General features: G+C 34.0%; 1 protein-coding gene and 1 long non-coding RNA gene across 3 annotated transcripts in view; one reads left to right on the top strand and one right to left on the bottom strand.

Moving 5' to 3' along the window:
• The window catches only part of LOC135850138 (uncharacterized), a 116,090-nt gene extending 92,988 nt beyond the window's left edge, over window positions 1-23,102 (bottom strand). For both annotated transcript variants that reach the window (XR_010559656.1, XR_010559657.1), the window contains exon 1: window positions 22,741-23,102. This is a non-coding gene — a long non-coding RNA (uncharacterized LOC135850138). The remainder of the gene's footprint in view (window positions 1-22,740) is intronic.
• The window catches only part of LOC135850126 (mucin-12-like), a 59,932-nt gene that overhangs the window by 13,467 nt on the left and 21,846 nt on the right, over window positions 1-24,619 (top strand). The gene's annotated exons all lie outside the window — the stretch shown is intronic.

Below are 24,619 nucleotides of genomic sequence, written 5' to 3'. Positions count from 1 at the left end.
ATGGTAAATATGCCAAACTAGAAAAAAACTTTTGCCAAAAGAAAATATGACTACAATTGGCACAATTTTGAGTTTCAAGTTCAATAAATCAATAAAAGAAAAAAAATTTAACATAAAATTTGTGAAAACATTGACCTTTTGCCACATGATAATTTTGCAAAGCTAGTTTTCCAGTTGTTTTTGCAACTTTTTGCTCGGGTTTCGTAAGAAAATCATTTTAAATTTTTGAAAAATTATGCTAAAAATTTCAAAATATCTTCCAAAAATGAAAATTTTTACGTCAAAAAAAAGTCAAATGCTCGGTGTAATGGTCAAGTTTTTTTTACCCCCCTCCCAGAATTTTCTGAAAAATAAGCAACCAAAGTCATGAATCAATTTGAAAACAATATTAACATGTTTTGTGCTTCTTTCGGAACACAATGCCCTTGAAAAGCTGCATTTTCCATTCAATTTTCATGGTTCAAGAGACTTTGAAAAATGTGATGTGAATTTTAGTCGATTTTCTTAAAAAAATTTTTAAAAAGGTGTGTTTTGATTTTAAGGATTGGACGCGCTAATTTCCATCAAAATTAGTTCGTGAGTACATCGCTGAATTCTACACACTCTGGTCTATTAGATGAGCTAGTTATTTTTCGTCAAAAATGTTTGCTAAAATTTTTTAGAGGGGGTAAAAAAATAGAGAATGATTCAAGCCCAATTTTTTATTTTTTTTACCCGGGAAAAAAATAGAAAATCCATATTAATTTTTGTTCTCTAATTTTTTTTATTTTCTTGATGCTAAAAGTGTTTTTCTTGTGCCAAATCAAGCATAAAATATGCCAAATTGGCAACACTTCAGTTTATTTTCTTCAAATTGCTGGTTCTCATTCCCCGAATGTAAATTATGAAAAGTTGAGTTTTCACAATGGAAATTCAGTTTGAAGTTTTTAAAATCGTAATTATACTAATTTTGAATCGCCAATCTATTTTCTGTAAAGCCCCACAAAGTGATTTGCTCCAAATTCGATCAGTCTTGAGATATGAGCCTTTCAAATTTAGCTATTTTCTTTTTTCAATTGCAAATGAATGGAAATTACAAGGTCAACCCCCTCCCCCCACCACCACCAATGATCAAGACAGCACTAACGTTAGTCATTTCACTAGACCGTAGAAGAGAACTTGTGAAAAAATTCAAAGAAATCAGGTGACACCCCTCGCCCTTCCTTCCACCTCATTTTTGGTTTAAGTTAATATGGAAGACGACTTGGACAAGAGGATTCTGTCATCTAGAAAAATTATGATCAAGTTCTGGCTTTTATAGTCGACCATACTTGATGAGAAGAAAAAAAGAGGCATCCCCTGAAAAAGTATCATGATCTTAGTTGAAAACATGCACTTGGAGAATTGCTTGCAATCTATTGAAATTTTGACAATTCTTTCGGAAATGCAGCAATTTTTAGTACATAAATCTAAACCATGTCTTCAGTTCCCAAAAAATTCAAAAAATCTATTTTTTATGGAAATAGTTTTCAAAAAGAGTATAGTAAAAAAATAGAAAAACAGCATTAAGCACAAAATTAAAATTTTTGAAAAACAAGATTTTCAAAAATTGGAAAAATAATTGTTCTCAACATTTTTCAACTGAAAAATTTCATATTTTTGAGCGAAATTCACAACTTTTAAACTTTTTTGCCGAAAATTTGAACCCTTTATCTTTTCGACTTCTATAGAAACTCACCAAAAAGGACACGAAATAAGAAACTGACAAAGTCGAGTACCCCTCCCTCATCCATTACCTATATTTTCGAAAAACGTAGGCCTATTCTATTTTAAAACAAATAGGTAATTCGTATTTACAATAAACGTAAGTAATTGAATTCACACACCATTGAAAAGAAGCTCTTACCCCTTACAACGACTTCACGGAACATTTAGCTAAAAAATGAAGTTTCCTAATAGAAAAATTTCCATAGAGGAAAAAAGTGACGCTCTACAAGTAGTCGAGTACGACACCCGTCATTTCAAATACGACTACACAGAACGTTAATGTAGCTAGCCAGCTACTATTCCGGTATTAATTACTTGTCACTTTCTTTGCACGTTCCCATGAAAATACTCACCCTTATAATAGACTTCATATTCACAACCATGTAAAACACAGACGGAAACGCGACTAATACGCGAGGCATAAATGCAAACTTGTTTACAAGTTCCATAAGTACAATTCTTTACTCCTTTAAAAAAAAAAAAAAAAAGGAAATCAAGCCGCGCAATTAACTCGATAAGTTGTAAAAAAAAAAGAAAAAAGAAAACGAAAATAATAAGTATAAGTAATTAAATCGTCGCAGGTATGACTGATATACGCGCCATAATTACACACTATACACTTGCAAAAATTTATCTCTTTGTATTTACATGTTAGAGTGACGGAGATGGTGGTTGATGGTTTCGCGTTTGTTTCAAGGTTATCGATCAACTGAAACCTGAAAATTTCAGGATGTGTCCTGATAGAATAATTAAAGTAATACGACGACAATAAAGAGGAAGTCTCCGTTGTTATATCGTCGAAGAATCCCGTCAATGAATTGAATAAGCACTCTAAGGCAGCAGACGGTGAAATTTCACCGATGTGCGATGACAATCTTCTTCATCGCCGCGTAATGCATATTCATTTCTGTATGGTGAAAAAAAATCCGCAGGTGTAATTATCCTATCTTTATGAGATTATCGCGCGGCGCTATTTAACTTCTCGTTAATTTACCTACGCGCCATAATTGGTTAATTTTCTAGTCGAATTAGCCTTCGGGAGACCGTTTTTTTTTCACTTCGTAATTCACCTTATTTCTTAAAAACAGGAAGAATTCGACGACCAATTTAATAGGAATTCAGCAATTTTGCATTTTTAATCGGTAAATTTCACGTCGTCGTTCTCGCGGATTACGTAAAAGACACGATTGCTCGACAGGTCTTCTGTATGTACATAAACTACCCTGTTGGAAATCATCAGCTATATAGGTTTAGAAACACAGTGTGACAATAAAATCACAACGAGCGTTAATTTTATACATTGAAGAGTTAGCCAAGATATACGAGTAGGTATCTAAATTGTTCGGAAGGTTTTGGATTTCTTGGAATAGTAAAAATTTCTGTATCGCGTGCCTACAGGGTGTTCAAAAAAGGGCAAAAAGTTTGGTGACCGAGGAGTGCAAATTGGAGTGGTTTTCACGAGTCGAATATTTTCAAAACCGGTTCAGTGATTCTCAATTTGTTACCAATGATGTATGTACATGTGATGCTAATTCCTAATCAAAACATCAAACAGTAACTTGGCGCCTACCAAGGGACTCGCCACAGTGTTGGAGGGGTAGAGGGAGTGTAATAAGGTCCTTTAATTATCGAAAGGTATCGAACGAATCTGAAAGTTCTGTCGTTTAGCCAGCAGACTCAATTTTCGAGCAAAGTGGTATCAAATCTGAGAATATTAATCCCCCCCCCCCCACCAAAATCTATTGGATTTGATTAGACTAGGTTGAGTCAGTCAACATGGAGCCTGTGAAAAAATCCCTGGAAGAAATGTTAGAATCGAATCATTGTATGGCCAGATAACGATCTGACTTGATTTAATCACACTCACACAGCTTTAAATCAATCTAAAGAATCGATCTAATGAGATGTAGTCACTTTCCTCTGAATAGAAATGATTTAATCTGACTACTCAGATAGAGTCAGTTTTCGGATCTGATCGTATCCAATCTTTTTTCTTTTCAAGTTGAGACCTTTCCAAATTCTAACACTTCTTTGATGTTTTACGCAAATTTTTCTACATTTTCCCCAATTTTTCCAAAACATCTTCAGTTTTTGATCATTTTTGTTGATTTTAAAGTTTTTTTTATATCACTTTACATGGGCTCAACACTTTTTTTATCTAGTTTTTGTCAAATGTCTCTGATACGAGCCGTTTTTGATGATTTACAGCGTTTTTATTGCTTTTGCTCGTGTTTAAACTTTAAAGTAGGTTTCTATGACTCTTTCAAATTTTTTTTGTCTAATTATTCTAAAATTTCATCTTTGATGTATTTTTGGAATTTTCGATGATTTTAATGCTTCATTCATGTATTCAAGTCTCTGCAACAGTTTTTTAACAATTCTTTTCGGCAAATTTCTTCGCACTTTGCATAATTTTGTCGAAATTTCTTTCATGGTTTTTTTATGTTTTTATGCACTTTTCCTTATTGTTATCACTTCTTCTTGCAATTATTTTCCAAGCTTCAGAACCTGTTTTTAACACTCTTTTAGGCAATTTTTATCGAGTTTTACTGTAATTTCATTAATTTTGGCGATTCACCGTGTTTTTAATGCTATAATATTCATGTATGTATTCAAGTTTACAAGTTATTTTAATGATGTTTTTAATTTTCTCTTCATTTTTCTAAAATGTCTTCTTTTTTTGCTAATTTTTATTGATTTCAATACTTTTTTCTAGCGTTTTCACATCATTTCAACAATACCCAATTTTTGCCTATTTTTACTGTAATTTCATAACTTTGAAGAATTTTCGTCAATTTTAATGCTTTTTTTTGTAATTTTATCAATTCAACGTGTTTTTGAACCCTTTTACACGCAATTTTCGGACAGTTTTATTAAAATTTTATTTGTTTTTTGTAATTTACAGTGTTTTTTAATTTGTTGTTTGAGATTTTAAAAATGTTTTATGCAGTTTTCTTTACATTTTGACCATTTGACCACTTTTGGAGAAATTTCTCCAGTTTTTGGCAATTTTTCATCTTTTTTTTTTTGGTTGGAAATTTTACATGTTTTCAACAGTCTTTCATGAATTTTCACCAAGTTTTATTGTAATTTCATTATTTTTGGGAACTTTTTGTTGATGTTGATACTTTTTTTTGTATTTTTACATAGTAAATTATCAACGGAATTTTTTTTGAAAAAAATCACTACTTTTTCACCACTTTTTTCACTACTTTTCTTCAATCAAATCTTCAGAAAGTTTTTCACTCGACCCCTCCTCCTCACACTTGCAAAATAACAAAATCAAATTTTTCACAGGATTTTTAAAAAAATTGAAATTGGAAGAAAATTTGCATATTTACAAAGTATTTTTAAAGGGTATTCCCGGTTAAGATAGGTGAAATGGCCCTAATCTCAGATTTGGAAAATCATGATGGATTATTGTTGGGTACCTCCAATAAAAATTTTCGAGCGGAATTTCCGCCCCCCAACCCACCCCCCTTGGTCAGTATAGCCAAAAAACGCGTTTTTTGGCTATACTGACCAAGGGGGGTGGGTTGGGGGGCGGAAATTCCGCTCGAAAATTTTTATTGGAGGTACCCAACAATAATCCATCATGATTTTCCAAATCTGAGATTAGGGCCATTTCACCTATCTTAACCAGGAATACCCTTTCAATCAAAATTATAAAAAAAAACAAGTTGCCAACTTCATCAAAAATCAACTTTTTTTTGAATGATTTAAAGATTTTTGTTGAGCGTTTGAATTTTTTCTTTTTTTAACCACCTTTCTGACTAAATTATTCATTACTTTTTCACTACTTTCACTACATGTTAGATCGCCTGTTTTACATCATTGCTCTTTCATGCACTTTTTACAAAGGTTTTACTGTAATTACATCAGCTTTTCGTGATTTGCAGTCTTTTGGATGCTTTACTCATGTTTTTATATCATTTGAACAATATAATTCAATTTTTCAAACTTTTTACAAAATTTTATTTGTAACATTTTTTAAAAATTTTTTATTAAAGTTAAGGAAGTATTGATTTTAATTATTATTTTTTTTTTGTTTAATTTTCGTGATTTTTCTAGCTTACTAACGTCATTTTTTATAAAAAAATTTGCCAAAATTCGCTCAAATTTCAATTTTGGCAATTTATATTGATTTTTTTGTATCTCTCGTTCTTTTACATCATGTAAACGTATTTTTGACACTTTTTCGTGCAATCTTTGTCCAGTTTTATGAAAATTTTATAAATTTTTGTGAATTTTTTATTGATTTTAATTCTCTATTTTACGTTTGACAAAAGATCGGTTTGAGATTGATCACAATCAATGGGAGTGCATTTTTCAGTATACCAACCAATTTTTAGATTTTTATCCCGAAGCTAATTCGACTATTTTAAGTATTAAATTCGTTAAAAATCGAAAAATCAATTTGGGCAACTCAAAAAGTTCTGAAGTGAGGATGACATACTCTCTCAGCAAGCCTCTGGAAGGTTTGCAAAAAAAAAGACTCCTTCGTCAGAATAAAATACCAATAAATACCGATCAAAACTTTTCCACCACCCTGTAGCAGAATATCACAAGTATTTCAACTAGTTCGATTTGGCATCTCTTCCTGCATCGAGAGGTGATGACTTTACGGTAAAAAAATTATACGTACGTAAGTACGGAAGATGAAGTTTTGGATTTACCAGCAGCGTAATCGTATACCTACAGATTTCCATACAGCACAACATTATCAAGGCGATGACATTTTTCGCTCTCGCGTAATACTTGTTCGATCTTCGACATTAACATTACACTAGTAGGTATTAGCACGAGTAATACACACAAAAATGCTTATTACGCGTTCGAATCACGTCTTCAATAGCGATCTAACAGGGCAACTTGATTAATTAGCATTCGTTAATATCTCAATTTTTACTACGAGTATTCTCATTTCGTTGTAATAATTCATATATTGTGATTTATTCCACACCTTGTTCTATGGCGGGCAACGAGGACGTTCTACTCCAACCATACGTAATTCACTTCTTGTAAAAATGCCACGATCGCTCGCATAATTTCCCCAATGCATCGACAGAGTGGCGGGTTTTTTCGGCTGCGATGAGGCGATTTTCCCGAAATGCATTTCGCGTCAGGTTGCCGATACCGGGCTGTGAACAATTCGGTTCACTAGGTCAAAGCAGACAACAAAAGCGCCAATATTCTGAGAAATTGTTTGTCTACATCAGTATTTACCTTGGTAGTGTACACAGCGGTACGATCTGCAAATGATGAAGCCATTTTGGCAGCAGGAATGTATTACAAAAAAAAACCGGATCTAGGACGGGTTAAGTCTGGTTTAGAAGAGCTAAGTTAATCGTTTATAGAAATTATGTTAATGCGGTAACGACCATAAGAAGAAGCGCGCCGCTGCCCCGGCTAACGTGGTGCTGCTGGTGCAGACCACGTTGCCGCTCCGTGATCGAAAAAATCGCCAAAATTTGTTTATAAATCGATATTCGATATCGAATGATTCAGCCGGCAGCAGGCTGCAGCCAGCAGCCAGCTTCTCTTAATATATGACGAATTTTATTCGGCTCGAGCTAGCTCGTAAATATTTCGCGAGGATAATTACCTACTTTACAGCTAGGTAGTCTCGAGAGAAAGAGTACGTAAGTATATAAGGTCATTTAGTCAGAGACAGGTATTCACCCATCAAACAGCTTTTCATACTACACGTAGACGATCATTGGCGAAAAATTAATCTTCTAATATTATAAATTCATCATCATCGCGGGAGAATCCGTTAAGTAGCCGAGTCCACCGACACCAACATCCACATCGACCGCGTCCGCGTCCACAAGGCGTCCACGTATTCAATTTACCCAACGTGATTTATTTCGAGTGGGTAAACCTATGCTATGTAATGTACCTACGTATGCTAGTACATAGTAGGTACATACACTAAGTAGCGTAGATACATGTAGTAAAACCCGCGTCATCCTTCATCTTCATCTTATATATATACCATCATCGTTCATTATTATTAGGTATTATAGTACGTATAACTAAACTAAAACAGGAATTCAAAACAAAATCAGACTTGCTAGTTATGTTGGCAGACAAATAACTTCTTAAGTAACTAGTAGTACGAGTATAGGTAACGTAGGAGACGTAACAATGTTGCTGCTGTCTTTTACAATATCGTATTATGTGTCACTGATCTTCACACGTATTAACTACTTATGTAGTAGGTAATTCTTTCGGAGCAATATACAGTACATCGCGCGTTAAGTAATTTGTCAGCTTTGAACTTGCCATCGTATATTGTATATATACAGCCAGAGCTGCGGCATTGCATCGTTCAAAGCGATGAAGAAAAATATTCCTAGAAATTCATTTTAATTCGATGGTATTCGTGGAATGATCTCAGCTTTTGAGAGCAGTATCGTGCCAGCGAGATTTTTAGATTTACGAGAGCATATTCAGTACCTATTCTAGAATACGAAGAATTTTTCAAAAACATCCAAATAATATGGAAGCAAAGACAAATGAAGTGTATAGCATCGGGGATATGAAATAGGTACTTGAAAAATTACAACTTCAAACTTGTAATCATCCTAAAAAAGAAGGAACCAAAAAAGACCTAAAATACTGCAACGTTCAATCAGGACGATTCTTCATTCAATTTTCAACTTGATATGCACATTGAAATCCAAAAACTAGTACTTGAAAAGTTCTTTAGGGAAGGAGAGTGGAGGAGGGAGGAAAACAAGTTTCTCTGTAAACGTCAATTTGTTACCTATATTCAAAGAACCAAAAGACAGCGATTATTCCAACAAGACAACCAGTATTGGCCAGCTGAAATTTGGCTCACTGAAAGAATAGATACCTTATGTCACGTAAACTTTTGATAGGTATATGTAGTGTTTAAAATACATACCTAGACACATTGATGAAAAACTTGTTGCCTAAGAGGTAGATCGTGAGGTCAAAGTGCTATAACCAGGTCAGTGATATGAATTTCTAACCATTTTTCAAAATACTTATATCAGGGTGTCCAGTCTATTGGTAGTGAAAGTAGTGAAAAGGTAGTGATTTTGAAAGTCAGTAGTGAAAGTTGTGCGTAAAAAAAAGAAAAAAAGTAGAAAATCCCATTTTCCACACGAAAAATTCAAAGATCACTGCTAAAAATGAAAAAAAAATCCTCCATCTTTCATGTGTATTTGAAAAAATTTTACTTTTAAAAGGGGAATATAAGTACATAATACCTATAATAACACAACAAAAAAGGTGGTTTGAAGGACAGCTAGGTCTTACAACAATAAGAGGGGTATTAGGGACAAATTCGATAGTAAAAATATAAATTTTTGAATGACTGAACAGGTCGTCACCACATCTATTTTTGTCTATGAATCGAGATAACTTCTCCCAACAGATATGAGTGTTAGAACGATAAAGTATGTAAGATTTTGAACGACAAAACAGGAGAAATTCCAAATTTTCATGAATGACTGCGTATTAGGTATGTAGTTGATAGTTTAACCATTTTCCCAATGATATCGATTAATTTTCAGGATATTCTGATTTTTCAATATTTTCAATAAGCTCTTCGCTAGTTTTGCTGCTTTTCTGGTAAATTTTACAAATTTTTCAAATTTTCTATTATTTTGCACTATTTGGATATTTCTTCATTAGCTTCAATTTGCTATAAATTCTCGCATTTTAACGACTTCCTCAGCACATTTGAGGAATTTAATAAACGATTTGAGCCACTTTTCAACATTCAAAAAATTTTAGACTCATTCATTTCCAATTTTTTTTCTATTTTTTCAATGAATTTTTCACCAATTTCACAGGTTTAGGGATTCTTTTAAAGATTTTTTGGAGCTATACACAACCAGGATAATTTTCAGTATCAAGATTCCCCCCTTATTTTTCCAACTCTCCCTAATTTTCTTACACACCCCCCTCCCCCACAGCCACTGATTTGAACATTTTTCAAATTCAATAATAGGTTTTTTGAAATTGGAATTCTGCAGAAAAGAACCAAATTGGCTCGAGCGAAGCGACGGCAAAAGATTTGAAAAATTTGTAGTTTGAAAAGTAGAACAATATCAATTTTAATGTAAAAATTCAGTTTTTCTGGTCTCAACTTTTGAAAAATTTCATCAATAGTTTCTTGAAATTTGAAGTGTGAAAAAAGAACCAAATTGGCCTGAGCGAAGCGATGGCAAAAGCTTTTTGCTGTTTCAAGAAGCAAAACTGCAGTAATTTAGATGTGAAAAGTTAGTTTTTCCACCACTGATATTTTTAAAAGTTTGAACAAAAATACAAACTCAAAAAAATTCAAAAAATTGACTTATTTTAATTTTTTTGTTATGAGCGTGATTTTTATCAACTTTTTTTATGAAATACTTCAGAAAGAGGCCAAAATACGACAACTGAATTTCAAATTTTTTTTGATGTTTGGAATTGAAAATTGAATTTTTTCGAATTTTGATTTTTTTTATTCATCGAGTGAAAGGGGGTTTTCAACTTTTTCAACGGATACGTAAAAATAGGGATCAAATGGGTCAACTTCGCCAATCAGAACTTTTTTTCGTGTTTTAAATCAAAAAATCACATTTTTTCACAATATATTTTTTTCAGAATTTTTGAAAGTCGGAACGATATGAAAACTACGTTTTGAAACTTTTCGAGCTAATTTTTCGTACGAAAAAAAGTGGCGACACTGATTTTAACGATATTACCTAAAGCTCTTTAATACAAGTATGGAAATAGATTATACTCTTAAGAAAGTCATAGAATTTTACGTAAGTTTTACGTACTGCGCAGTGCGCGAGCAAGCATCAAATCAGCTGTTCACGTACAACGTTGCACCCCATTGGTTGCTCCACCCACCTCCACCGCGTGACGACACCAACCTGCCATGCGCAGTACGTAATACATACGTAAAATGCTAAGACTTTCTTGAGAGCATAATCTATTTCCATACTTGTATTAAAGAGCTTTAATATTACCAAGAAGCCTTAAAAGGGCTAGAGGACTGCGATTTGCGCCATCAGTCATCCCTTCGGAAGGCCTTTCCACAGGAAAAATTTCAAAAAAATCGCCGATCCCCCCTTACCACTTCTTGGTCGAATTGACGTGGAATGACCCAACGGTAATCGACAAAAACATGGTTTTTCTCGTTTTCATCAGCAAGTTGTCGATATCACAAACTCCCAAGAAGTGAACAAAAAAAAAGAACGCTTGAAGAAATTCGTGTATTTGAAATAAAAAGACAGAATCTGCTCTATCGAAGATCAAAATTGCTGAAAAGCTCTATAAGTTAATGGTAGTTTCTGTCAATTTTCAACTGAATTAAATAAAATGTGTTTTGAGATCTTTCAACTTTACGAACACATAAATGAGGTTAGCAATTCTCATCTCAGAAAGTGACGAGAAGTGTATGTTGCAAAAAAAAAAGGTCCACCCGGCTGGAATTATTTGCAATTTCTTAATTTGGTGCATCAACCTGCGCGAAACGATATCTCGTAATTTTCCATTTTTTTTACACCGCCGAACGAGTTTTTCTTTAGATGTTACCGCGTATTCTATTCGTATAATATGTAGTACTACTATTCGGATGCGGTGAATTTGTAGTATAGGTATACTAATTTCAACATTATCGAATCTCGCTGGATCTCCTCTGTATAGGAAGTAATGTTACATTTATGCCATAAAATGGTTTATATAGGTACACACGTTTTGATTAACGTTGCGCTGATGGTGTAGCGGTCAAGTATTTCGCATCTGTATACAGTATAGGTATACTGTATGCATGTGTACGATAGAGAGAGAGAGAGAGAGCGAGGTAGGTAGGTATTTGTAATAAATGCCCTGCTCTTCATTCGTCAATATTTTCAAACGTGCGATCGTAAAATGTGGTATTCAATTCTACATTCTCAAGATAGCCAATTTCTTAGGCAGTAGACTATACTGTATACACGCGTTGCACCAGCACATTTTATAATATAGGTACTATCTTGTTTTAATTACCGAGTCTAATCGATCGTATTAGTTCTAAAAAATTGTTTCAAACGAGGATACCTATGCAGATGGAATGCATTTTAGCACTTTTAATGAAGGAGCTCGTACATATGTATATGTAGATAGGCAAGGTACATAAAAATCGACGCAAATTTCTCAAAATACATGTGTAAAGGTAACTGTTGTTATGTATATTCGTAGACATGGCCGAGATTTTCGATTGTACTATTTAATATTTCCGTTTTATAGTATACTTGGAAAAAATTCCAGCTACCTGCATGATTGCGATCAGCTTATTAATGGCGCCGCCGCCGAGTTACTCGTAGCTTAGGAAAATTCCTTCGGTTTAGTTTTTTAAGTAGTATTATAATGAACTTGACCGCTGCACTGATGATTATGTGAAATTGTAACGAAGATTCGCATTTTCCTGTCATTATGCCGTCCGTCAACAACACCGCGATGAGTAAGAAGAGTACGAGTAGGTAGAGGTACAGAGGTTTTACACGAAACTTCATATACGATATTTATGACGCGAATAGGAGTTTTAAAAACGACGACTTTATCATTGCGAACAATCGTAAAATAAAAGTCAACGTAATTATTCTTTTTTAGCCGTTATAAGATGTTTATTTTCTCATAATACAGCCTATAATGACCAAAGCCGAATATTCGGATGGTTCTCCGAAAAATATGCCTGTGTCACGTTGATTAACAGTTACAGTGAGAATTTACGCCTTCGCGTTTTGTTTCGCGTATTTGAGAAAAAATAATTCGCGATGAATGAATGCACTCGGTCGAGCTTATGAAGTCTCCATCAAGGTGTAAACTCTTTCAAGATAACGCATATAATAGTATAAGTATAGACGACAGGCGTCTGTAACGGAGAGAGACTCGAGCAGTTTGTTTGGTTAGTCTGAATGAGTCAGAAATGTCCAAGATTTGAAAATATCCCGATTTTTGCACCGATTTCGGTTCGGGCTCTGGGAAGAGGGACGAAAGGATGTACTGCATTGAATTCTGAGTTGTTTAGATGTTGACCTAGTTTGAAATCCTACAGGGTAGGATCATTATTTCAAGCAAAACATATGTTCGTAGACATTCTAGTTATCATATGCAAATTTTTACTCTTGAAAAAAAAAATCGAAGTTGTTTGGTTAGGGTATGACTCACAATTGTACAAACATACACTGATTACAGTCCAGCAGTTATGTTTAAGTGGGTATGATCTACATTAGATTATTGTGTATGTACTTGTGGGATGATTTGATCTGATTGTACCTACATGATATTATTTTTAGTTGTTCATGAAACGTTGTAAAAAAAAGTAATAGAAACACATTACATTTTGAAAAACATTTTCCCTGACCTCTCTTGTTTTCTACATCAAGTTTTCCAATTTTTCATATATTTTAATAAACTGCAGACAAAACACTGAAAGCGGAGGATGGTCAATTTTTTTCCAAGTTCATCAAGGGCGATTTTTAGGAGTCAAAAATAGATCACCTACACACCGAATTTCAGCTCTCTAGGTCAACTGTACTTGACCCTTTAACGTTCCGTGATAATTCAGCGGATCGGTTTCAAAAATTTGCAAGCAAGAAAAAAAGCTGAAAAATTAGGTCGTGAGTTGTGACATTTTGAAAAAAAAGAAAATGAATTCAATAAGTCATCATTCACTTCGAAAAATTCAGGATTCTCCCCAACTTCTTCAAAAAATGATGCTGATTTCCAAAGCACAATTTTAAAATGCAGACAAAAACAAAAGCCAAATTAATAGAAATTTGCTATAAAATTTTATCACCTGAAAAATTCTCTAAATTCTATCCTCCATTATACTCGTACTGTTTTTACCTACCTACCTACCCAAACCAACCCATACAGAAAAAATCAGCTCACGAAGATACATTTTCACATTATAAAGAAATAGAGTCGAATGTCGCGACAGTTCTTGATTTTGAAAAAATTTCAAATTTCGGAAAGAAGGCTAAAAATTGCTTTTTTAAAAAAATGCTGACAATCGTCTAAACTTTTGCGATTGTGAATTCCAAAAAATTTCCATTTCGAATAAAATAGCGATTTTTCGAAAATTTCTTTAAATTTCATTTTAGAATTTGAAGGGAAACATGAGCTAAAGGATCAAAACTTGAGAAATTACTTAAATAAATTCCAAAAATTAATGAAATTGAACTGTTTTCATTCCAATTTTGTTGGGATGTGAAGAATTGTTTATAAGGTTGTCGAAGTTGTCAAAAATACTAGGAATTAAAATAAATTCTGTGTTTTGAAGCGTTGAATTTTTCCTGCGTGGGTCTTCTGAACTTCCGAGCATTAAAGCTTCAAGAACGTACTCTGACTACACCACTGGACATATTTTCAATTCATTTTCAAAATCTGTTTTTCTTTTAAATGTTGCTTTACAATGGAATTTGTTGATATTTTCTAAAAATTGAGCAAAAATGTTGAATAAGAGTAGAAAAAGAATCGAACTCCCAGAAAAGAGTCATCGATTCAGAGTTGGATTCTTTTTTTAAAAAGAGTTAAAGAACATTTTGTTGAACTCTCTTCAAAATGAGTTGAATCGACTATAGGGAGAGAAGAGGGAGGGGTTTCGTAAAGTTTCGTTTCTGTATGTACCTTTTTAAAACCATTAAAATTATGGCGTTTTATAAAAAAATAATTCCACAATTTTTGGAGCTCATCAAAGCTGAAAAAATATTCAGAAAATGGAATGAAAATTTTTCATCAAAAATCTTCAATCTATACGCGATGAAATTGCCTAAACAATCCCTTTTATAAGACCCTTTTATCATTCAGTTTCTCAAGCAATGTTGGTCTCCCTGTACAGAGCTCTAATTTCTGCGTCAATATTTCTTCAAATAATAACCTCTTTATAAGGGAAAAATCCCCCAGGTCTTCAAGTAATGTTGGTCACCCTGCACATACTGAACGCCCAAATTGAAAAAAATCAACAAATTTTTAAAAAGTGTTAAAATTGCTCAATAAATGGTCTCATCTTCAAGAAAAAAAAACTGTCCTCGCTTGCCCCCCCCCCCCTCAACAACATCGGCTCTCCCTACGTGTAGTTCATCTAAGTTTTGAAAAAAATGAAAAAAAAATGAGTGAATAAGTACTTTTCTCACACCCAATGATTAGATTTCTTCCAATTTGCGATATTTTTATCAGATTTCATCTGAATTTTTTTCTTCAAAATTTGGCTGACCTTTGTCCCCTCCTTTCTACTTCTTATACATAGATGAAGGAGTAAGGATAAAAGTCTTTCAGATTTGAGATCCCAAACCAGGTGCCTAAATTCATCTCACAATTCGAATTCGATCTCAAAACTAAGATTATGATCTCGAATCGAGAAAAGGAATTTCCCGATGAAAAATGTATTGCCAAAAAATGTACCCAAACCATATTTCCACCTTAAATTAATCCATTTTTGAGCCCTCGTACGACACAGACTCGTTCACGAGACTTGCGTGCCAAAAAAAAAACTCAACCTATCATCTTGAAAACTTCAGCTCTAGTCAAGGGAGAAAAAAAAATGAAATGATTAACGACTATGTTAGCAAGTCGATAACGGTATTCGCATTCAAAAAATGCGCCGACACAAAGATTAAATTTCCGCTCGTATTAAATCTCGCGTACGCGGAGACAGGCTCAGGTACTCGATGAATGACGCGACGACGCGATGCGAGTGCGACGCGTCAAGGCATCTCATAGAAAAAGTGATCCGGGCGAAAAAGAAAAAAAGAAAGGGAAAAATGAATTTAGACGAAGAAAATGAAACCGCCGTCGTCGTCTTCGGTCTTCGTCTTGATCGTCCAGCAAAGGAAATATTGGTACATGGTAGGCTATATATACAGGTAAAAAGAAAAAAAAATAAGGGGTTACCGGATTCAGTAGTCATAACAACCATAACAACAGTAATTAAACAAAGGTACACATACAACATCCAATACACACACGCCGTCGTGGTAACTTGTCATTATATAATGATAATTGTAAAATATAATATAACGGAGTTGCCGTGAGTTAATGACCTTCGCGCTTCTGGATTTCAATACAACAGCAGCTCCCTCCTCACCAAGCCCCACTACCATTCTTCATGAGAGAACCTACATATAGTACGAGAGAAGACAGAAGAAAAACCTCAAGACTCTCGAGAGTACGAGAAAATGACGAAAACGACGACGACGACGAAGACGACGATGTGCGGTGATAATGATGGTGTGATGATGACGATAGCGATGGAGATGCGCGATGGCAAAGGTAGTAATGGTGATAATGGTGGTGATGATAATGTACCTACATCTACACTACACATACGACGACGACGTATCGAACAAAAAGGCGCATACGAGTTACCTTACCTTACCATACCTGCCCAACCCTCCAATCCAATCCATCGAGTATGCGTATGTGCAGTGTACTGAGCACTAACACATGCGCACATGCGTATTAAAACCGTATTGCAGTGTAACTGGTTGAATTTGCCGACTAGTGTTGTCGTTACTGTGGCTCAGCCGTAAACTGATCATCCTCAGGTGCATTGACTTTACCGGAGTAATTGATGGATGTTTGATGCTCGACAGGCGAAAGACGCGTATACACCGTGTGTGTACTCTCTGTGAGTCTGTACTGTACTCTCTGCGAATTGCATTTCTCTTTTTTCACCAATTCGGATAAACCAGTTTGGTTTTCTTGTTGCACTGCGCCTAGCAGAGGGACTATATTTTTTCATATTTTATGAGATTCGATCGTCTATCTGTCGATTGGTGATGCAGCTGTGTACTTTGGCGTGGGTGGACTGATACCTTTTTCGGTTGGTACTTTTCCATGAATCTGGGATTAACGCTTTTCAATAAACTGATATTCTGCAGAGTGCAGATGGCCAGTCAGTCAGATGAAAAACCGGACGGAATCGTGGCAACTGACAGCTTCTCCAAAGCCTTCAAATAGTAGATAATTTGCATTTTGGAATAAAGTGGAGAGGAGCTGCTCATTCCTCAAACTGAAATTTAAATTAGAGACATTTGTTTGGCTAAGAGGCTGTGAGATGGTCCATGCTAAAAATTTCAGCAGTCTTGAAAAATTCAGAATCCTGAACATTTTTGAAGTTCTCAAAATTTGATTGAGGAACTAAAACTTGGATGAGTTTTCTCCAGTTGAACTTATTTCAATTTTTCCAAAATTTTGAGGTTCACTTCACAACTAGCTTCGAAATGCTAGAAAAAGTGTACAAATATAAAGACCAGCCAGTGCAAAATCTGCATCCGGATGACAAATGGTGATAACCCGTCCTTCACTATTGACCTTTAGTCTTTGATGTCCCACGAGGTACGAAATAGTTGATACAAACAGTCAATGATCAATATTATTGGCACCTCTGATCAAAATTTGGCACTTTGCCTAATATTGGAACGATTATGTAGTCAAACATTCCGTATCTGCCAAATTCAATTTTTTTAAAAAAATTCAAAGCACTTATTTTTTTAGCACCGGGTGCTTCATAATTTCTGACAGCCCCAGCCATACATACTATCAAGTTGAAAATTGTGAGTTGGTAAAATGACATAAATATTTATGGTTCAACCAACCCGCAATTTCAGGTATAAGAATTGTGCAAGGTTGAGGGGGGGGGGGGTTGTTGAAAAATATTAAACACCCGGTACTCGCATCAAGAGTTAGAGTCAAATAATGAGGAAAAATTGAATATCGACTTCAAAACCATTCGTATCTAAAATTGCAGCTGTCATATCCAATTTTTGCAATTTTTTCGAGATGTATTTCAACAAAAAAAATTGGGACAGAAATGTAATTTTTTGATTGCTTACACCAAAACACATCAAGACAACCAAAACGTGACGAGAAATTCTAATTCAAGCAATTTTACCAACCTAACCAATTTTTTGGCTATTTTCTGCAATTCTTTGAACAAAATTGGATCTCAAAAATCCCAATTTTGGGAACTCAAAAACGTGGGGAAGATCAAAATTTGACCAGACAAATTATCATTTTCGCCATGTTTTTAGCTGCCCAATCAATTTTTTTCAAAATTAGCATCTAAATTCATACCAGTAACTTTCCAATATCTTGAATTTTTGCAATCAGGCTGCTGAAATTTTTATGATGGACAGTTTTAGGAATTCCCTAATTTGTGGAACAAAGTTTCAACTCAACATAGGAACTTAGATAACCAGGGAAGCTCTCGAGGTGTTCGTCTCAGATTTGAATGGGACCGATTTTTGGAAAGCACATGATCTGAAAGCTTTATCACAACAAATTAGGTGCCTAAATTCATTTTTTGAATTTTTACACATTTAAATATTCAGTAAAAATGATGGAAATTGGTCTTGAAACTATTATCAACTCCTTCAAACCGAATTTCGCTGTTTCGAGTCATTCTGAATCGTCTACCTCAATTTTCGACTTCTCTAGAATTTTAAAATTTCCCCAGAAGTCGTGAAAAAAAATAGACATCTAATTATCGAGTTGTGGCTATTTTTCCGCCTATTTAATGAGTTCATCCACATTTGGACCGATTTCCAGGTAAGCATCCTCGAGGTGCTCTCCCGGAAATCGTCTCAAATGTGGATAAATCTTTGAAAAGGATCGAGAATAAGCCACAACTAGATATTTAGCTGCACAAATTAATTTTTACGCGTTCTGGAGAAATTGAAAATCGCGCTGGAAACTCCAGAATGGCTCAAAATTCTTCCTGACCCATGAAGAACAGTAATCTGTAATCATGAGTACATGAAATAGAAAATTGATAATAAATCTTGTTAAAAAAAAAAATATGAACAAGAAAAAATGAAAGTTGTAGGAATTAATTGAAATAATAACAAGAGCAAAATGAAATTTCAGAAACCTTAAAAATTGTTCTAAGGATTTCAAAATTATTATTTTTTTTAAAAAAAGCTGTAAAACAGCACTAAAACAATTCATAAAATGATGAAATCGCTAAAAATGCAACAAAAATTGATTTAAAAAATACTCGTAACTTTACCAAAATAATTGTTAAAAATTACTAAAATGAGTTTGAACTTACAAAATTTAGTAAAAATGAATTAAAATTGAATGTTAAAAATTGCTTTAAAAGTTGTAGTCAAGTAAATAACTTTTCAATTGCTTCGGAAATTGTTCAAAATATCACGAAAAAGCTTCAAATCATCCAAAATTGAACATTCTCAAGCAGCAAATTCAAACCAAACGCCATTTTTTTCTAACCTTCTTGAGCATCAATTTTAACAACTTTTATGCAGGTATAATTTTAATAACATTTTTCAAAATTCCAAACGTTTTTTGTGAGGTTATTCAACCGCATTTTCAAAACATTTTTTTTCTTCTGTATTTTGAACGATTTCTGCGATAGAGAAGTACCTAATCAATTTCATTTCAAACCCGAAAATCATTGATTCGTCAATCATGATCCAATAAGGATCATTTCGGCAGAAAGCGTTCGAAAATTTAATATCGTCCGACAACCCCCCCCCCTCCTCACGTCTCCAAAAAATTCACAATGTTCAATATTTACATTTTTATAAGGGCGTGATAGGATGAACTAATAATACCTATACTTAAATCAATTATAATGATGTTGATAATCATCGACAAAATTGACAATTGTTCCCACGTTTTCACAGGGTGCCTTTGGCGTCAAAAAAATTCTAACCACCCGCGATACCATACCTATCTATACTCGTATCGCGATACCATTCACCTCTCTTACAATTTTGTATACGAGTATGATTGATAAATTAATTCTTCAACCTATCAGCGTTGTTGTAAATCGATGAAAATCAAATTTAAACGTTCTAAACGGTGTAATGTTCGAGTTAGAGACGCATAACAAACAGGTATTTATCACACGTTAATAAAACTCCCTTTAGATATATGGTTTTGTGAATAATTTGCATTTTAAAACTATCAAGCAAATACACCGTGTAAAATATTTGCCGGTTCGAGTCAAAGCAAACGCGAAAGAATTAAGATACTTGTCCGTTATCGCCTCGGTGAAAATAATTATTCACTTATAATATAAAAGATTACTTTTCATGTAATGTACAAGTTTTATAACAACTAAGAGATAAGCTCCACAGTTACCAGACAACCGCGCGGCCATTGGTACATAATTCATTTTCTGCACTGCACATTTATTTGTACGAAACAACTTGGCGTGTTACTTATTACATTGAGAATAAAAAGTAACAAACTGCAACTAAAACCAAGATAGACATTGCTGTTTACACTTGTACGTATTATTCTCATTTTTTTCTTTTTGCATCGCTGCATTTTTTTTCTATACACGAACTCGTCGTATATTCACCATTTCAAGTTCATTTTGTATTTACCTACCCGATGGCTGCAGAGATGCTGATTCGAACCGCGTGTTGAAGCATATTTGAGCGGATTTTTTGTTAAAAATAGAATAATGTTTATAAATTATCGACTAATATTGGAATCTAAAACAACCATCCTTGATTTGAAATCGTCTTCGTTAGATATTTATCGCCTAAATTGACTTCTGAGTAAACACGATATCCTTCGTGCTAAATTGATGATAAGAATTCGTAGAAAAGATGTAACTTATTCGATGATTAAACATCAAATTTCAAATTTTTTTTTTTTCGATCACCTGGAGAGAGTGAATTCACAAAATGAGGAAGCTTTCCGGAAAACATACATTTCAGCAACCATATAACTCAACAAGGTCATTAGAAATAATCTTCTGGCAGTTCTGGCACTTTAACCCAACCTAACCTAACCTAACCTTCCCTACCGTACACTACACAACACTTCGGGGAACGCAAAAAAACTTATTTCAAAATTTCATCTCATTGTGAAGCCATAGTCAGAAATACGATGAACATCTCCTGGTTTCTAAGCCACCCCCCCCCCCCCCAGATTTGAATGGCGATCGCCTGAAATTTCGTCAAAAAACAGAGGCAAGCATCAAACCACGATGGCGTCGATAAATGTAATCCAATAAGGCAACAACGACGAAAGAAAGAAAGAAAGAAAAATAACCAACAACAATAAAACGATAAAGTTCTCCAAAGCGCGTAGGAATAGGTTGCTTTTTACAGTTTCGACACTTGTGACTTTGGCTCTGCGCTATCGATATAAACATACAAGGTAAAAAGATTAAAATGTTGGCAAGCTAAGACTTTGTGAATACGAAATCATCATAATAGACGATATTTAAGACGTGATTGCCGACCACTTACGGATAATTTACATGCGTAATAACGCCAGCACATTATGCACTCGAGTTGGACTTGGACTTGGTGTCTGTATTAGCACAGAGTGAATAGCGAATGATACGCGTCTTTTTTTTTTTTATAAGTGTAGGTCGGTTCTGCGGAAGCCTATAATAAATATTCAACCTATTTTGTATCGAATTAACCATCTGCACGCAAATGATTCGCGGCACTCAAGTCTCTTCATAACGGTTTCTTTTTAATCTTCCCACTCTTGCCTTCACACTCCATCCATGTAAGTTCGTATGGTAGTAGAAGACGGTACCTAGATGTACTAAAATGCAATTCGCTATTAGCCAACGTTCGTGTATGCTTGAATAACGTGACTTTTAACCATCGCTTTAAAGAAAGATATAGGTATAATGTTAAACGCGAATTTTAGTCATAAAACCAATGCTATAATGATGGAAATTTAATCTAGCTAACTATTCTCGAAGTAAAAAAATTTTCAACGTGGAAAACTATACTACGTAGATATTCACACCGAAGATGCCATAAAATCACATCCTCGAGAATCGTCAATAATTATCGCAAAATTACCCGTGTACAATTCCAATTCTACACTGCACGAAAAATCAATTTTTTCCAATTTTCACGACTATAATATACGTTGACGTCATTGTCGAGTCGTATTGGTATCAAGGAATAATACAGCATTTCCTGATAACGTGCGGACAAACAACCATACACAACATATTACCTATCAACATATATAATAATAATAACTACATAACGTGTACTATGACTATGAGTGAAGATGTTGAATCAGGTAGAATCTCTGCAATCTGCAGTAGGTGCACGTACGCGAAATAATTGCATTGCAAATTATCGATTCAATACAACAAGAAAATAACTCGGATGGCATAGGCAGATCTTCGTTGATTTTTTATAAAAGTAGATAATCGTTTCCTATTGATTTGTGTTTATCCTTTGATTCGCCTTTAAAGGAACTCAAAAATCCCGCATTGAAAAGAGCACTCGATTGAAAATACGTACTCGGGTCTTCGGTAAATAAAGTCGAGTGCAAAAAAAAACCGAAGAAATGAATGTAATTAATACGATTCAGACTAGACAACTATTATAGTACAGATACGATCTGAAGGTCGAGATCGTTAATTAACCAAGTAAAAGAGATGGTATATGGATGATGAAAATGTACGGAGAAAAAAGTAGCCACGCCGACCAGTTCCAGTAGAAAATACCGAATTATTTCACCGCGTCTCGATGCGAACTTTACTCGTAGCGATCAATCGCTAATCATGAATCATAATTAGAATGTATGGAAGTGTTTTTTAAGTATTCAGCATGAGGAAATACCGAATGCTAACGCTAGCTGGTGTATGCATGCGATTCATCTAATTGAATACAGCTAGTTCGTGTCGTCCATTGATCGAGCAATGGAAATCATTTCGTTAGAAATGTACAAAAGTTCAAGGCCGCTGGAATCATTACAAGCATGATAGCTTTTATGAAAGAAACAACGTGCTCGATGAAGAAACGACATAATTAGAAGAACAAATCGCAAATATGTGATGTGTGATGGTAGGACGGCATGGCTCGGGCTCAAATCTGAATATCCGACTCTGAAGAATGACTTGTGTTATTTCTATTCAATGAGTAACAAAGTTAAATGGTTATGGTCATAATATTTACATATGATACGCAGTATTCAATCATTTCTTGACGTAAAGAATAACAATAATAATAATTTATTGCTTACCAGAGCCCGGGTGTCATCGTACAGCTACAGATAAGTAACTGGTGAGTGATAATTACTGCAGTTTATGTTTAATTCAACGAGGAAAATCTTGACTTGACAGATTCAAGTTCAATGTTACTCTTCGGTTTTAATGCTGTTGATGATGTACGTATGATGTAGAAATCTGAAGAAAACAAACTTGTAAGTCGTAACTCACCGAACTCGAAGAGATGTTTTCACGAATTAGTGTTGAAATGAAACAAAATGTGATCGCGAACAAATACGAGAACAAGTACGAGATACGACTAGATATATTAATTTCAATTTTCAACTATGACATTTTAAAAATATCGCATTATTTGCAATTGCAATGTTCTTATCAAAAATCGTCAAAAAAATAAAATAAAAAAATTGTTGCTATCTATCAGTGCTGCCAATTGATGAATTGATTGTCTAAAAACGTTTTTTCGCAAAAAAATAGTACTAAAGTAAAAGAAGATTGTGCAAACGTTGCAAAATGGTTCTCGAAATCGGAACTTTTACATTTTATTATCTATCGGATTTGAATTTGGAATCAGATGAATAATTCTATTGCGATTCTATACTATGTAGGCTCCCAAAGAAATTTGACTAATTTGAGGATTAAAAGGATCAGATATTAAGCCAAACATTCAATTCGAGACCAAGATGAAAGACTCCACAATCAGCTTTGCAAAGACCAGACATGAGATATTGAATTTTGAGATTGGGATTTAAGAAAAACAAAATGAGGAGTTAAATCATCAACTTCGCCCGAGTCAAAATATAATGTAGAAAAGTTTGCGGAAACCTTTGACCATGACCTTCACATGCTCGAAACTCGAAGGCAGAAATCAGAACTGAAACAGAAGCAAATATATTTTTCATTTCTTCAGACTCACAATAGATATATGTATATCAGCCGAAGAAGTTTCAGGATTATCTACTAAAATTGGTGTTCGAACATCAATTGTTTCACTTGAAAATATAGGTACTTCTACTTACCCAGATAGATATTTACTTACATAATTAAATCTGAAACTAAATTGAAAGTGAAAATAAAATAAAAATAAAAACTTTGAATCTCTAACCAAAAGTCAAATACGTACCTATAAATTAAAACTTTTCATTTAAAATTTTTTTTTCGTCGGGCTATTCTTCAGTTTTCAACTTCTTACTGCGTACGAAATAATCAAATGAAGTACCTAGACCTGAGATCAAACGTTGAATAAATGAAATTGAAAATCAGTTTCAATTCAATAAAATTTTCGAAATGAACGAAAGCATTCTATTTTTTTGACCTTGGTACCTATTCAGTCACAGGAACCAATACCAGGTACAGGTGTTTCTTCGGGAGATGTCGAATTGTCGACTGAAAATTTTCCAGCTAATATGAGAAAAAAAACATGAATTTCGCCGAATAGAGTGACAAGTTTTTAAAGTAAAATGTGTAAGAGATAAAATTATAATATTGACAATTGATAGGTGCATTCATATGACTTGAAAAATTTTAGGTATTTTAATTTTTCTCTTAAATTTTTTTATAAAGTTGAAAATTTTTATTTTTTATTTTGGAAAAAGTAAACAAATTGACCTAAGCACAGTGAAGGCAAACGTTTTCGAAAATTCACATTTCTAGAAATAAAAGAACAGAGCTTTCTATGTGATAACGAGGAGTTTATGTTCATGGCTTGATAATCTTTCGAATTTCGAAACACTTGAAAGAAGAAAAGCAATCATGCCCGATTGAATCTGCTATCAAGGGCAGAAGTTTTCGAAAATTCATAATTCAAGAACTCATAGAAGTAAAGTACTTGAAACAAAATTACTTTCATATCGAGAAGTTAATTTTTTACTCTTGATTTTTTTTTTTTTAATTTCA

The sequence above is a fragment of the Planococcus citri genome, chromosome 1, assembly GCF_950023065.1.
Source record: "Planococcus citri chromosome 1, ihPlaCitr1.1, whole genome shotgun sequence".
Taxonomy (NCBI): domain Eukaryota; kingdom Metazoa; phylum Arthropoda; class Insecta; order Hemiptera; family Pseudococcidae; genus Planococcus; species Planococcus citri.
The sequence above is the reverse complement of the archived record's forward strand: the minus strand, read 5'-3'. Positions and strand labels throughout refer to the sequence as shown.